Genomic DNA, 14,677 nt, shown 5'->3' on the forward strand with positions numbered 1-14,677 from the left:
GTTTGGGGGATGTTAAATGGTGCTGTGCAGGAGACTGGTGGGTTTTATGGGGATGTTAAATGGTGCTGCGCAGGAGACTGGTGGGTTTTATGGGGATGTTAAATGGTGCTGCGCAGGGAGACTGGTGGGTTTTATGGGGATGTTATATGGTGCTGCGCAGGGAGACTGGTGGGTTTGGGGGATGTTAAATGGTGCTGTGCAGGAGACTGGTGGGTTTGATGGGGCGTTAAATGGTGCTGCGCAGGAGACTGGTGGGTTTTATGGGGATGTTAAATGGTGCTGCGCAGGGAGACTGGTGGGTTTGGGGGATGTTAAATGGTGCTGTGCAGGGAGACTGGTGGGTTTGGGGGATGTTAAATGGTGCTGTGCAGGAGACTGGTGGGTTTTATGGGGATGTTAAATGGTGCTGCGCAGGGAGACTGGTGGGTTTGGGGGACATTTAAATGGTGCTGCGCAGGGAGACTGGTGGGTTTTATGGGGATGTTAAATGGTGCTGCACAGGGAGACTGGTGGGTTTGGGGGATGTTAAATGGTGCTGCGCAGGGAGACTGGTGGGTTTTATGGGGATGTTAAATGGTGCTGCGCAGGGAGACTGGTGGGTTTTATGGGGATGTTATATGGTGCTGCGCAGGGAGACTGGTGGGTTTGGGGGATGTTAAATGATGCTGCACAGGGAGACTGGTGGGTTTGGGGATGTTAAATGGTGCTGCGCAGGGAGACTGGTGGGTTTTATGGGGATGTTATATGGTGCTGCGCAGGAGACTGGTGGGTTTGGGGGATGTTAAATGGTGCTGTGCAGGAGACTGGTGGGTTTGGGGGATGTTAAATGGTGCTGCGCAGGGAGACTGGTGGGTTTGGGGGATGTTAAATGGTGCTGTGCAGGAAGACTGGTGGGTTTTATGGGGATGTTAAATGGTGCTGCGCAGGGAGACTGGTGGGTTTGGGGGATGTTAAATGGTGCTGCGCAGGGAGACTGGTGGGTTTGGGGGATGTTAAATGGTGCTGCGCAGGGAGACTGGTGGGTTTTATGGGGATGTTAAATGGTGCTGCGCAGGGAGACTGGTGGGTTTTATGGGGATGTTAAATGGTGCTGCGCAGGAGACTGGTGGGTTTTATGGGGATGTTATATGGTGCTGCGCAGGAGACTGGTGGGTTTGGGGGATGTTAAAATGGTGCTGGGAGACTGGTGGGTTTGATGGGGCGTTAAATGGTGCTGCGCAGGGAGACTGGTGGGTTTTATGGGGATGTTAAATGGTGCTGCGCAGGGAGACTGGTGGGTTTGGGGGATGTTAAATGGTGCTGCGCAGGGAGACTGGTGGGTTTTATGGGGATGTTAAAATGGTGCTGTGCAGGAGACTGGTGGGTTTGGGGGATGTTAAATGGTGCTGTGCAGGGAGACTGGTGGGTTTTATGGGGATGTTAAATGGTGCTGCGCAGGAGACTGGTGGGTTTGGGGATGTTATACATTAAATGGTGCTGCGCAGGGAGACTGGTGGGTTTTATGGGGATGTTAAATGGTGCTGCACAGGGAGACTGGTGGGTTTGGGGGATGTTAAATGGTGCTGCGCAGGGAGACTGGTGGGTTTTATGGGGATGTTAAATGGTGCTGCGCAGGAGACTGGTGGGTTTTATGGGGATGTTATATGGTGCTGCGCAGGAGACTGGTGGGTTTGGGGGATGTTAAATGATGCTGCACAGGGAGACTGGTGGGTTTGGGGGATGTTAAATGGTGCTGCGCAGGGAGACTGGTGGGTTTTATGGGGATGTTATATGGTGCTGCGCAGGGAGACTGGTGGGTTTTATGGGGATGTTATATGGTGCTGCGCAGGAGACTGGTGGGTTTGGGGGATGTTAAATGGTGCTGCGCAGGGAGACTGGTGGGTTTGATGGGGATGTTAAATGGTGTTGCGCAGGGAGACTGGTGGGTTTTATGGGGATGTTAAATGGTGCTGCGCAGGGGAGACTGGTGGGTTTGGGGGATGTTAAATGGTGCTGTGCAGGGAGACTGGTGGGTTTGGGGGATGTTAAATGGTGCTGTGCAGGGAGACTGGTGGGTTTTATGGGGATGTTAAATGGTGCTGCGCAGGAGACTGGTGGGTTTGGGGGATGTTAAATGGTGCTGCGCAGGGAGACTGGTGGGTCTTATGGGGATGTTAAATGGTGCTGCGCAGGGAGACTGGTGGGTTTTGGGGATGTTAAATGGTGCTGCGCAGGGAGACTGGTGAGTTTTATGGGGATGTTAAATGGTGCTGCGCAGGGAGACTGGTGGGTTTTATGGGGATGTTATATGGTGCTGCGCAGGGAGACTGGTGGGTTTGGGGGATGTTAAATGATGCTGCGCAGGGAGACTGGTGGGTTTGGGGGATGTTATATGGTGCTGCGCAGGGAGACTGGTGGGTTTGGGGGATGTTAAATGGTGCTGCGCAGGAATGGTGGGAGACTTTTTTATGGGGATGTTATATGGTGCTGCGCAGGAGACTGGTGGGTTTGGGGGATGTTAAATGGTGCTGCGCAGGGAGACTGGTGGGTTTTATGGGGATGTTATGGTGCTGCGCAGGGAGACTGGTGGGTTTGGGGGATGTTAAATGGTGCTGCGCAGGAGACTGGTGGGTTTGGGGGATGTTAAATGGTGCTGCGCAGGGAGACTGGTGGGTTTGGGGGATGTTAAATGGTGCTGCGCAGGGAGACTGGTAGGTTTGGGGGATTTAAATGGTGCTGCGCAGGGAGACTGGGGGTTTTATGGGGATGTTAAATGGTGCTGCGCAGGAGACTGGTGGGTTTTATGGGGATGTTATATGGTGCTGCGCAGGGAGACTGGTGGGTTTGGGGATGTTAAATGGTGCTGCGCAGGGAGACTGGTGGGTTTGATGGGACGTTAAATGGTGCTGCGCAGGGAGACTGGTGGGTTTTATGGGGATGTTAAATGGTGCTGCGCAGGGAGACTGGTGGGTTTTAGACTGGTGGGTTTTGGGGGGGATGTTAAATGGTGCTGTGCAGGGAGACTGGTGGGTTTGGGGGATGTTAAATGGTGCTGCGCAGGGAGACTGGTGGGTTTGGGGGGATGTTAAATGGTGCTGTGCAGGAAGACTGGTGGGTTTTATGGGGATGTTAAATGGTGCTGCGCAGGGAGACTGGTGGGTTTGGGGGGACGTTAAATGGTGCTGCGCAGGGAGACTGGTGGGTTTTATGGGGATGTTAAATGGTGCTGCGCAGGGAGACTGGTGGGTTTGGGGGATGTTAAATGGTGCTGCGCAGGGAGACTGGTGGGTTTTATGGGGATGTTAAATGGTGCTGCGCAGGGAGACTGGTGGGTTTGGGGGATGTTAAATGGTGCTGCGCAGGGAGACTGGTGGGTTTTATGGGGATGTTAAATGGTGCTGCGCAGGGAGACTGGTGGGTTTTATGGGGATGTTAAATGGTGCTGCGCAGGGAGACTGGTGGGTTTTATGGGGATGTTAAATGGTGCTGCGCAGGGAGACTGGTGGGTTTTATGGGGATGTTAAATGGTGCTGCGCAGGGAGACTGGTGGGTTTTATGGGGATGTTAAATGGTGCTGCGCAGGGAGACTGGTGGGTTTGGGGGATGTTAAATGGTGCTGTGCAGGGAGACTGGTGGGTTTGGGGGATGTTAAATGGTGCTGCGCAGGGAGACTGGTGGGTTTGGGGGATGTTAAATGGTGCTGTGCAGGAAGACTGGTGGGTTTTATGGGGATGTTAAATGGTGCTGCGCAGGGAGACTGGTGGGTTTTATGGGGATGTTATATGGTGCTGCGCAGGGAGACTGGTGGGTTTTATGGGGATGTTATATGGTGCTGCGCAGGGAGACTGGTGGGTTTGGGGGATGTTAAATGGTGCTGTGCAGGAGACTGGTGGGTTTGATGGGACGTTAAATGGTGCTGCGCAGGGAGACTGGTGGGTTTTATGGGGATGTTAAATGGTGCTGCGCAGGGAGACTGGTGGGTTTGGGGGATGTTAAATGGTGCTGTGCAGGGAGACTGGTGGGTTTGGGGGATGTTAAATGGTGCTGTGCAGGGAGACTGGTGGGTTTTATGGGGATGTTAAATGGTGCTGCGCAGGGAGACTGGTGGGTTTGGGGGGACGTTAAATGGTGCTGCGCAGGGAGACTGGTGGGTTTTATGGGGATGTTAAATGGTGCTGCACAGGGAGACTGGTGGGTTTGGGGGATGTTAAATGGTGCTGCGCAGGGAGACTGGTGGGTTTTATGGGGATGTTAAATGGTGCTGCGCAGGAGACTGGTGGGTTTTATGGGGATGTTATATGGTGCTGCGCAGGGGACTGGTGGGTTTGGGGGATGTTAAATGATGCTGCACAGGAGACTGGTGGGTTTTATGGGGATGTTATATGGTGCTGCGCAGGGAGACTGGTGGGTTTTATGGGGATGTTATATGGTGCTGCGCAGGGAGACTGGTGGGTTTTATGGGGATGTTATATGGTGCTGCGCAGGGAGACTGGTGGGTTTGGGGGGATGTTAAATGGTGCTGCGCAGGGAGACTGGTGGGTTTGATGGGGCGTTAAATGGTGCTGCGCAGGGAGACTGGTGGGTTTTATGGGGATGTTAAATGGTGCTGCGCAGGGAGACTGGTGGGCTTGGGGGATGTTAAATGGTGCTGTGCAGGGAGACTGGTGGGTTTGGGGGGATGTTAAATGGTGCTGTGCAGGGAGACTGGTGGGTTTTATGGGGATGTTAAATGGTGCTGCGCAGGGAGACTGGTGGGTTTGGGGGGATGTTAAATGGTGCTGCGCAGGGAGACTGGTGGGTTTGGGGGGATGTTAAATGGTGCTGCGCAGGGAGACTGGTGGGTTTGGGGGGATGTTAAATGGTGCTGCGCAGGGAGACTGGTGGGTGTTATGGGGATGTTAAATGGTGCTGCGCAGGGAGACTGGTGGGTTTTATGGGGATGTTATAATGGTGCTGCGCAGGGAGACTGGTGGGTTTGGGGGATGTTAAATGATGCTGCGCAGGGAGACTGGTGGGTTTGGGGGATGTTATATGGTGCTGCGCAGGAGACTGGTGGGTTTGGGGGATGTTAAATGGTGCTGCGGAGACAGGTTTTTTATGGGGATGTTAAATGGTGCTGCGCAGGGAGACTGGTGGGTTTGGGGGATGTTAAATGGTGCTGCGCAGGGAGACTGGTGGGTTTTATGGGGATGTTATATGGTGCTGCGCAGGGAGACTGGTGGGTTTGATGGGATGTTAAATGGTGCTGCGCAGGAGACTGGTGGGTTTTATGGGGATGTTAAATGGTTGCGCAGGGAGACTGGTGGGTTTGGGGGATGTTAAATGGTGCTGTGCAGGAGACTGGTGGGTTTGGGGGATGTTAAATGGTGCTGCGCAGGGAGACTGGTGGGTTTGGGGGATGTTAAATGGTGCTGTGCAGGAAGACTGGTGGGTTTTATGGGGATGTTAAATGGTGCTGCGCAGGGAGACTGGTGGGTTTGGGGGACGTTAAATGGTGCTGCGCAGGGAGACTGGTGGGTTTTATGGGGATGTTAAATGGTGCTACGCAGGGACACTGGTGGGTTTGGGGGATGTTAAATGGTGCTGCGCAGGGAGACTGGTGGGTTTTATGGGGATGTTAAATGGTGCTGCGCAGGGAGACTGGTGGGTTTGGGGGATGTTAAATGGTGCTGCGCAGGGAGACTGGTGGGTTTTATGGGGATGTTATATGGTGCTGCGCAGGGAGACTGGTGGGTTTTATGGGGATGTTATATGGTGCTGCGCAGGGAGACTGGTGGGTTTGGGGGATGTTAAATGGTGCTGCGCAGGAGACTGGTGGGTTTGATGGGACGTTAAATGGTGCTGCGCAGGAGACTGGTGGGTTTTATGGGGATGTTAAATGGTGCTGCGCAGGGAGACTGGTGGGTTTGGGGGATGTTAAATGGTGCTGTGCAGGGAGACTGGTGGGTTTGGGGGATGTTAAATGGTGCTGCGCAGGGAGACTGGTGGGTTTGGGGGATGTTAAATGGTGCTGTGCAGGAAGACTGGTGGGTTTTATGGGGATGTTAAATGGTGCTGCGCAGGAGACTGGTGGGTTTGGGGGTGTTAAATGGTGCTGCGCAGGGAGACTGGTGGGTTTGGGGGATGTTATATGGTGCTGCGCAGGAGACTGGTGGGTTTGGGGGACGTTAAATGGTGCTGCGCAGGAGACTGGTGGGTTTGGGGGATGTTAAATGGTGCTGTGCAGGGAGACTGGTGGGTTTTATGGGGATGTTATATGGTGCTGCGCAGGGAGACTGGTGGGTTTTATGGGGATGTTATATGGTGCTGCGCAGGGAGACTGGTGGGTTTGGGGGATGTTAAATGGTGCTGTGCAGGGAGACTGGTGGGTTTGATGGGACGTTAAATGGTGCTGCGCAGGGAGACTGGTGGGTTTTATGGGGATGTTAAATGGTGCTGCGCAGGGAGACTGGTGGGTTTGGGGGATGTTAAATGGTGCTGTGCAGGAGACTGGTGGGTTTGGGGGATGTTAAATGGTGCTGTGCAGGGAGACTGGTGGGTTTTATGGGGATGTTAAATGGTGCTGCGCAGGGAGACTGGTGGGTTTGGGGGACATTAAATGGTGCTGCGCAGGGAGACTGGTGGGCTTTATGGGGATGTTAAATGGTGCTGCACAGGGAGACTGGTGGGTTTGGGGGGATGTTAAATGGTGCTGCGCAGGGAGACTGGTGGGTTTTATGGGGATGTTAAATGGTGCTGCGCAGGGAGACTGGTGGGTTTTATGGGGATGTTATATGGTGCTGCGCAGGGAGACTGGTGGGTTTGGGGGATGTTAAATGGTGCTGCACAGGGAGACTGGTGGGTTTGGGGGATGTTATATGGTGCTGCGCAGGGAGACTGGTGGGTTTTATGGGGATGTTATATGGTGCTGCGCAGGGAGACTGGTGGGTTTTATGGGGATGTTATATGGTGCTGCGCAGGGAGACTGGTGGGTTTGGGGGGATGTTAAATGGTGCTGCGCAGGGAGACTGGTGGGTTTGATGGGGCGTTAAATGGTGCTGCGCAGGGAGACTGGTGGGTTTTATGGGGATGTTAAATGGTGCTGCGCAGGGAGACTGGTGGGCTTGGGGGGATGTTAAATGGTGCTGTGCAGGGAGACTGGTGGGTTTGGGGGGATGTTAAATGGTGCTGTGCAGGGAGACTGGTGGGTTTTATGGGGATGTTAAATGGTGCTGCGCAGGGAGACTGGTGGGTTTGGGGGGACGTTAAATGGTGCTGCGCAGGGAGACTGGTGGGTCTTATGGGGATGTTAAATGGTGCTGCGCAGGGAGACTGGTGGGTTTTGGGGGGATGTTAAATGGTGCTGCGCAGGGAGACTGGTGAGTTTTATGGGGATGTTAAATGGTGCTGCGCAGGGAGACTGGTGGGTTTTATGGGGATGTTATATGGTGCTGCGCAGGGAGACTGGTGGGTTTGGGGGGATGTTAAATGATGTTGCGCAGGGAGACTGGTGGGTTTGGGGGGATGTTATATGGTGCTGCGCAGGGAGACTGGTGGGTTTGGGGGGATGTTAAATGGTGCTGCGCAGGGAGACTGGTGGGTTTTATGGGGATGTTATATGGTGCTGCGCAGGGAGACCGGTGGGTTTGGGGGGATGTTAAATGGTGCTGCGCAGGGAGACTGGTGGGTTTGGGGGACGTTAAAGTGCTGCGCAGGGAGACTGGTGGGTTTGGGGGCGTTAAATGGTGCTGCGCAGGGAGACTGGTGGGTTTGGGGGATGTTAAATGGTGCTGCGCAGGGAGACTGGTAGGTTTGGGGGATGTTAAATGGTGCTGCGCAGGGAGACTGGTGGGTTTTATGGGGATGTTATATGGTGCTGCGCAGGGAGACTGGTGGGTTTTATGGGGATGTTATATGGTGCTGCGCAGGGAGACTGGTGGGTTTGGGGGGATGTTAAATGGTGCTGCGCAGGGAGACTGGTGGGTTTGATGGGACGTTAAATGGTGCTGCGCAGGAGACTGGTGGGTTTTATGGGGATGTTAAATGGTGCTGCGCAGGGAGACTGGTGGGTTTGGGGGGATGTTAAATGGTGCTGTGCAGGGAGACTGGTGGGTTTGGGGGGATGTTAAATGGTGCTGCGCAGGGAGACTGGTGGGTTTGGGGGATGTTAAATGGTGCTGTGCAGGAAGACTGGTGGGTTTTATGGGGATGTTAAATGGTGCTGCGCAGGGAGACTGGTGGGTTTGGGGGGACGTTAAATGGTGCTGCGCAGGGAGACTGGTGGGTTTTATGGGGATGTTAAATGGTGCTACGCAGGGACACTGGTGGGTTTGGGGGGATGTTAAATGGTGCTGCGCAGGGAGACTGGTGGGTTTTATGGGGATGTTAAATGGTGCTGCGCAGGGAGACTGGTGGGTTTTATGGGGATGTTATATGGTGCTGCGCAGGGAGACTGGTGGGTTTGGGGGGATGTTAAATGATGCTGCGCAGGGAGACTGGTGGGTTTGGGGGGATGTTATATGGTGCTGCGCAGGGAGACTGGTGGGTTTGGGGGGACGTTAAATGGTGCTGCGCAGGGAGACTGGTGGGTGTTATGGGGATGTTAAATGGTGCTGCGCAGGGAGACTGGTGGGTTTGGGGGGATGTTAAATGGTGCTGCGCAGGGAGACTGGTGGGTTTGGGGGGATGTTATATGGTGCTGCGCAGGGAGACTGGTGGGTTTGGGGGGACGTTAAATGGTGCTGCGCAGGGAGACTGGTGGGTTTTATGGGGATGTTATATGGTGCTGCGCAGGGAGACTGGTGGGTTTTATGGGGATGTTATATGGTGCTGCGCAGGGAGACTGGTGGGTTTGGGGGGATGTTAAATGGTGCTGCGCAGGGAGACTGGTGGGTTTGATGGGACGTTAAATGGTGCTGCGCAGGGAGACTGGTGGGTTTTATGGGGATGTTAAATGGTGCTGCGCAGGGAGACTGGTGGGTTTGGGGGATGTTAAATGGTGCTGTGCAGGGAGACTGGTGGGTTTGGGGGGATGTTAAATGGTGCTGTGCAGGGAGACTGGTGGGTTTTATGGGGATGTTAAATGGTGCTGCGCAGGGAGACTGGTGGGTTTGGGGGGACGTTAAATGGTGCTGCGCAGGGAGACTGGTGGGTTTTATGGGGATGTTAAATCGTGCTGCGCAGGGAGACTGGTGGGTTTTATGGGGATGTTATATGGTGCTGCGCAGGGAGACTGGTGGGTTTGGGGGGATGTTAAATGATGCTGCACAGGGAGACTGGTGGGTTTGGGGGATGTTATATGGTGCTGCGCAGGGAGACTGGTGGGTTTTATGGGGATGTTATATGGTGCTGCGCAGGGAGACTGGTGGGTTTTATGGGGATGTTATATGGTGCTGCGCAGGGAGACTGGTGGGTTTGGGGGGATGTTAAATGGTGCTGCGCAGGGAGACTGGTGGGTTTGATGGGACGTTAAATGGTGCTGCGCAGGGAGACTGGTGGGTTTTATGGGGATGTTAAATGGTGCTGCGCAGGGAGACTGGTGGGCTTGGGGGGATGTTAAATGGTGCTGTGCAGGGAGACTGGTGGGTTTGGGGGGATGTTAAATGGTGCTGTGCAGGGAGACTGGTGGGTTTTATGGGGATGTTAAATGGTGCTGCGCAGGGAGACTGGTGGGTTTGGGGGCGTTAAATGGTGCTGCGCAGGGAGACTGGTGGGTCTTATGGGGATGTTAAATGTTGCTGCGCAGGGAGACTGGTGGGTTTGGGGGGATGTTAAATGGTGCTGCGCAGGGAGACTGGTGGGTTTTATGGGGATGTTAAATGGTGCTGCGCAGGGAGACTGGTGGGTTTTATGGGGATGTTATATGGTGCTGCGCAGGGAGACTGGTGGGTTTGGGGGGATGTTAAATGATGTTGCGCAGGGAGACTGGTGGGTTTGGGGGGATGTTATATGGTGCTGCGCAGGGAGACTGGTGGGTTTGGGGGGGCGTTAAATGGTGCTGCGCAGGGAGACTGGTGGGTTTTATGGGGATGTTATATGGTGCTGCGTAGGGAGACTGGTGGGTTTTATGGGGATGTTATATGGTGCTGCGCAGGGAGACTGGTGGGTTTGGGGGGATGTTAAATGGTGCTGCGCAGGGAGACTGGTGGGTTTGGGGGGATGTTAAATGGTGCTGCGCAGGGAGACTGGTAGGTTTGGGGGGGACGTTAAATGGTGCTGCGCAGGGAGACTGGTGGGTTTGATGGGACGTTAAATGGTGCTGCGCAGGGAGACTGGTGGGTTTTATGGGGATGTTAAATGGTGCTGCGCAGGGAGACTGGTGGGCTTGGGGGATGTTAAATGGTGCTGTGCAGGGAGACTGGTGGGTTTGGGGGGATGTTAAATGGTGCTGTGCAAGGAGACTGGTGGGTTTTATGGGGATGTTAAATGGTGCTGCGCAGGGAGACTGGTGGGTTTGGGGGGACGTTAAATGGTGCTGCGCAGGGAGACTGGTGGGTCTTATGGGGATGTTAAATGTTGCTGCGCAGGGAGACTGGTGGGTTTGGGGGGATGTTAAATGGTGCTGCGCAGGGAGACTGGTGGGTTTTATGGGGATGTTAAATGGTGCTGCGCAGGGAGACTGGTGGGTTTTATGGGGATGTTATATGGTGCTGCGCAGGGAGACTGGTGGGTTTGGGGGACGTTAAATGGTGCTGCGCAGGGAGACTGGTGGGTGTTATGGGGATGTTAAATGGTGCTGCGCAGGGAGACTGGTGGGTTTTATGGGGATGTTATATGGTGCTGCGTAGGGAGACTGGTGGGTTTTATGGAGATGTTATATGGTGCTGCGCAGGGAGACTGGTGGGTTTGGGGGGGATGTTAAATGGTGCTGCGCAGGGAGACTGGTGGGTTTGGGGGGATGTTAAATGGTGCTGCGCAGGGAGACTGGTAGGTTTGGGGGGGACGTTAAATGGTGCTGCGCAGGGAGACTGGTGGGTTTGGGGGGGATGTTATATGGTGCTGTGCAGGGAGACTGGTGGGTTTGGGGGGGACGTTAAATGGTGCTGCGCAGGGAGACTGGTGGGTTTGGGGGGACGTTAAATGGTGCTGCGCAGGGTGGTGCTCGGAGCAGTAGGAAGTGGGCCGGCCAGGTGCAGTGGTGCGACGCCTTAACTGACCCCCCCACAACCGCGTGTCCCAGTTCCGTGGGCAGGGCATGGTGCAGCTCGTTAACTCAGGCTCGTTAGGACAGTCTAATGACGTCTAAGCACACATATGAGAGGTTCATACACACACATAGTAGCTTAGACATGGTGTCTGACTCTAACGCTAACCCTACACATGGTGTCTGACTCTAACCCTAAACCTAGGCATGGTGTCTGACTGTAACCCTAACCCTACACATGGTGTCTGACTCTAACCCTAAACCTACACATGGTGTCTGACTCTAACCCTAACCCTACACATGGCGTCTGACTCTAACCCTAACCCTACACATGGTGTCTGACTCTAACCCTAAACCTAGGCATGGTGTCTGACTCTAACCCTAACCCTACACATGGTGTCTGACTCTAACCCTAAACCTAGACATGGTGTCTGACTCTAAACCTACACATGGTGTCTGACTAACCCTAACCCTACACATGGTGTCTAACTCTAACCCTAACCCTACACATGGTGTCTGACTCTAACCCTAACCCTACACATGGTGTCTGACTCTAACCCTAACCCTAGACATGGTGTCTGACTCTAACCCTACACATGGTGTCTGACTCTAACCCTACACATGGTGTCTGACTCTAACCCTAACCCTACACATGGTGTCTGACTCTAACCCTACACATGGTGTCTGACTCTAACCCTACATATGGTGTCTGACTCTAACCCTACACATGGTGTCTGACTCTAACCCTACACATGGTGTCTGACTCTAACCCTACACATGGTGTCTGACTCTAACCCTACATATGGTGTCTGACTCTAACCCTAACCCTACACATGGTGTAACCCTACACTGACTCTCACCAGCAGGGCAGTGGGCTACATATATAGTGCATTGTTTCCCAGATGGTGGGTCACAACTCAAGACATAGGCTTTGTTTACCATTTGACTTATAGCACAACACAATTTGATTACTACCATATATGGACTAACAGTGGTCTGTGCACTGTAGGCTCTTTAGGGTTAACAACAGTGGGAGCATATATGTCAGTGTAGTGCATTGTGGGTATATGCCCCATGGCCTTCTTCCGAAGGGTACCTTCTCTCCTCACCCTCCTCACCCTGCTCAGACCAGCTTCACACTGTTGCCATTTGGGGCCAAGATAAATCACAGCACCCCTGCCCTGGGGCTTGGAATAGCTCCTTTCAGATAAGAAGGTCAGAGGTCACATTCCTGACCAAGGTCGACTGTGTGTATGGCTATGCTGCCGGGCTAAATTAAGAGGTTTGGGGTGGCGGGATGGCGGGTCCAGGGTCTCGGCCTCCGACTCAATCAGAATCAAAACACTACTGGAACTTGAGTTTGGTGTTCTGAAGTACTTGAGTTTGGTGTCTGCTTTTGGAGTGGACTTTCTCATGTAATAAATATTAAGGTTTAACATTGTGTGGTGAAAATGTGTATTGCTAACACACTATTGCATTCTAAACCACCATTAATGTGTCAAACATTTACGTGAACTATTTGATTTTATAAAGAAACAGCATGTTGGGAAGAGCATGGCCTTCAGCAAGTATGGTTGACCAACACTAGCACACTTTAAACAGCCTGTATAATGACTGCATTTTCCCTGAACTTGGAAACTGGATCTGAGGTGTTTGTTCCAGTGTAACCATTAACCTCTGACCCCTGACCCTGGAGTGGAATGGGAGACGAGAGAGAGGCCCCGTGCGGGAGGTGGTCATCATTTACACATGACAGGCAGGCAGTTAGGGGTTAAGACAGGGGGGGGGGGGGTATAGTGGTTAAAGACAGGTCAAGTTCACACAGGACAAAGCCCAGATCCCTTTCCCATGCCTTAGGTTTTTATATATATATACACACACACATTCTCACCTTGATGGTGTTGTGTGCAGTATTTAAATCATACATTGTCATTTTTACGACATCAACAAAACAAAACAGGCCTCCAATTCAGACATCCAGGAATGTTGCAAACAAAAACATGAACAACACATGTATTGTGAAAAGTCACTAACACCTCCTCGCCCATTTTGAGGACAGGTATCCAGGCAGCATAACCTGAACAAAACGATACCAGGTTATCCTTGTGGGTTTCTATGGTTGTCCTCGTCTATTTGATCCTGACGATAGACAGCGCTGCAGTGTGATCAGTCAGGGTCATGCTATCGCCCTGTCTCTTTCTCTCTCTCTCATGTAGTTATAGGCTTTGGCAGCTGGTGGTGCTGTAAGAAAGACTTTGAGTCCTCTAATGGCTCCTCAGTAACAAGGTTAGTGTGATAGATAGAGTGACAGAGAGAGTGTGACAGAGAGAGAGAGTGACAGAGAGAGAGTGACAGAGAAAGAGAGTGTGACAGAGAGAGAGAGGGAGTGTGACAGAGAGAGAATGACAGCAAGAGAGAGAGCGAGAGTGTGACAGAGAGAGTGTGTGTGTGTTCACCGCTGCAGCACCCTTTGATAGGCAAGGTGGAGAGAATAGGTGTGTTTGATACAAAACCCCAATGCAGACCCACACAGAGAGAGGACTGACATGTTATCATTCAACTCTTTATTCTAGGGGTTACAAAGGGAAATGTGCAGTTGCAAAAGTAGACTGCCTGAAACCAATACATGTACATATATACTCCCAGACACACACTGCTAGACACATACACTGCATTAGGGCAGCGTACTCGGGAGTGTGTGTGTGAACAGTCCGGGCCAATAGCAGTACAATAGCGTGAGGTCTGCCACCAGGTCATTACTGTGAACAGGATTAATTGGGCTTCCTGCGAGGCCGCACAGCCAGCAGCTCCGTTATGATTCCACTAGGTAAATATTTGCCTGCGCTAACCTCGCTAGCGGCCATAATGATTCTACGCGTGTCTGTGTCAATGTGTGTGTGCGTGAAAGAGATTGTGTGTGTCTGTATCAGTGTGTGTGTGTGTCTGTGTCTGTGTGCTCTGCAGCGAGCCCCCGTCTCTCTCCTCTCACTCGCTCCAGTCGCGGCTCGGCGGAGAGAGTTTGATCAATAACGCGTCCTTCATCCTGAAGCCAGACCTGACCTTGGCAGCCTTTTGTCTCCTAGCAGAGGCCAGAGTGGCATGTATAGGGTGGAAAACAAGGCCCTGCAAAATATCCCTCCCCCCAAACCACCACAAGCAGTTGAATCCTAATGAATCATATATTCATTACGTTCTACTCAGCATAATGAACTGACGTCACGTTTGGTTTGAACACATTGGCTAAATTACTAGTACAGATGACCTAAATGGGTTAAACATCCACATCTGTGCACACGTTACGCCTGGTGTTTCAGGAGGTAGGCAGCAGGAATCAACTGTGGGGAGGGTAAAGAGACAACTTATTGAGAACAAAAGCATCTATCCATCTTGTAGTTATGAGGGGTTTATGTGTTTGAGGAGTAAAGAACCCTGTGTGTGTGAGTGTGCTGAAAGAGAGATACTTTGTGTGCGGGTTGTGAGAAATCCAATCACCTGCCACACTAGACAGAACACCAACAGGCTGTATCACATTCAGTAATCACACCTCCCATTAACCATCTATCCACTACCAGAGGC

The sequence above is a fragment of the Oncorhynchus keta genome, chromosome 16 (genome assembly GCF_023373465.1).
Source record: "Oncorhynchus keta strain PuntledgeMale-10-30-2019 chromosome 16, Oket_V2, whole genome shotgun sequence".
NCBI classification, from domain to species: Eukaryota; Metazoa; Chordata; class Actinopteri; order Salmoniformes; family Salmonidae; genus Oncorhynchus; species Oncorhynchus keta.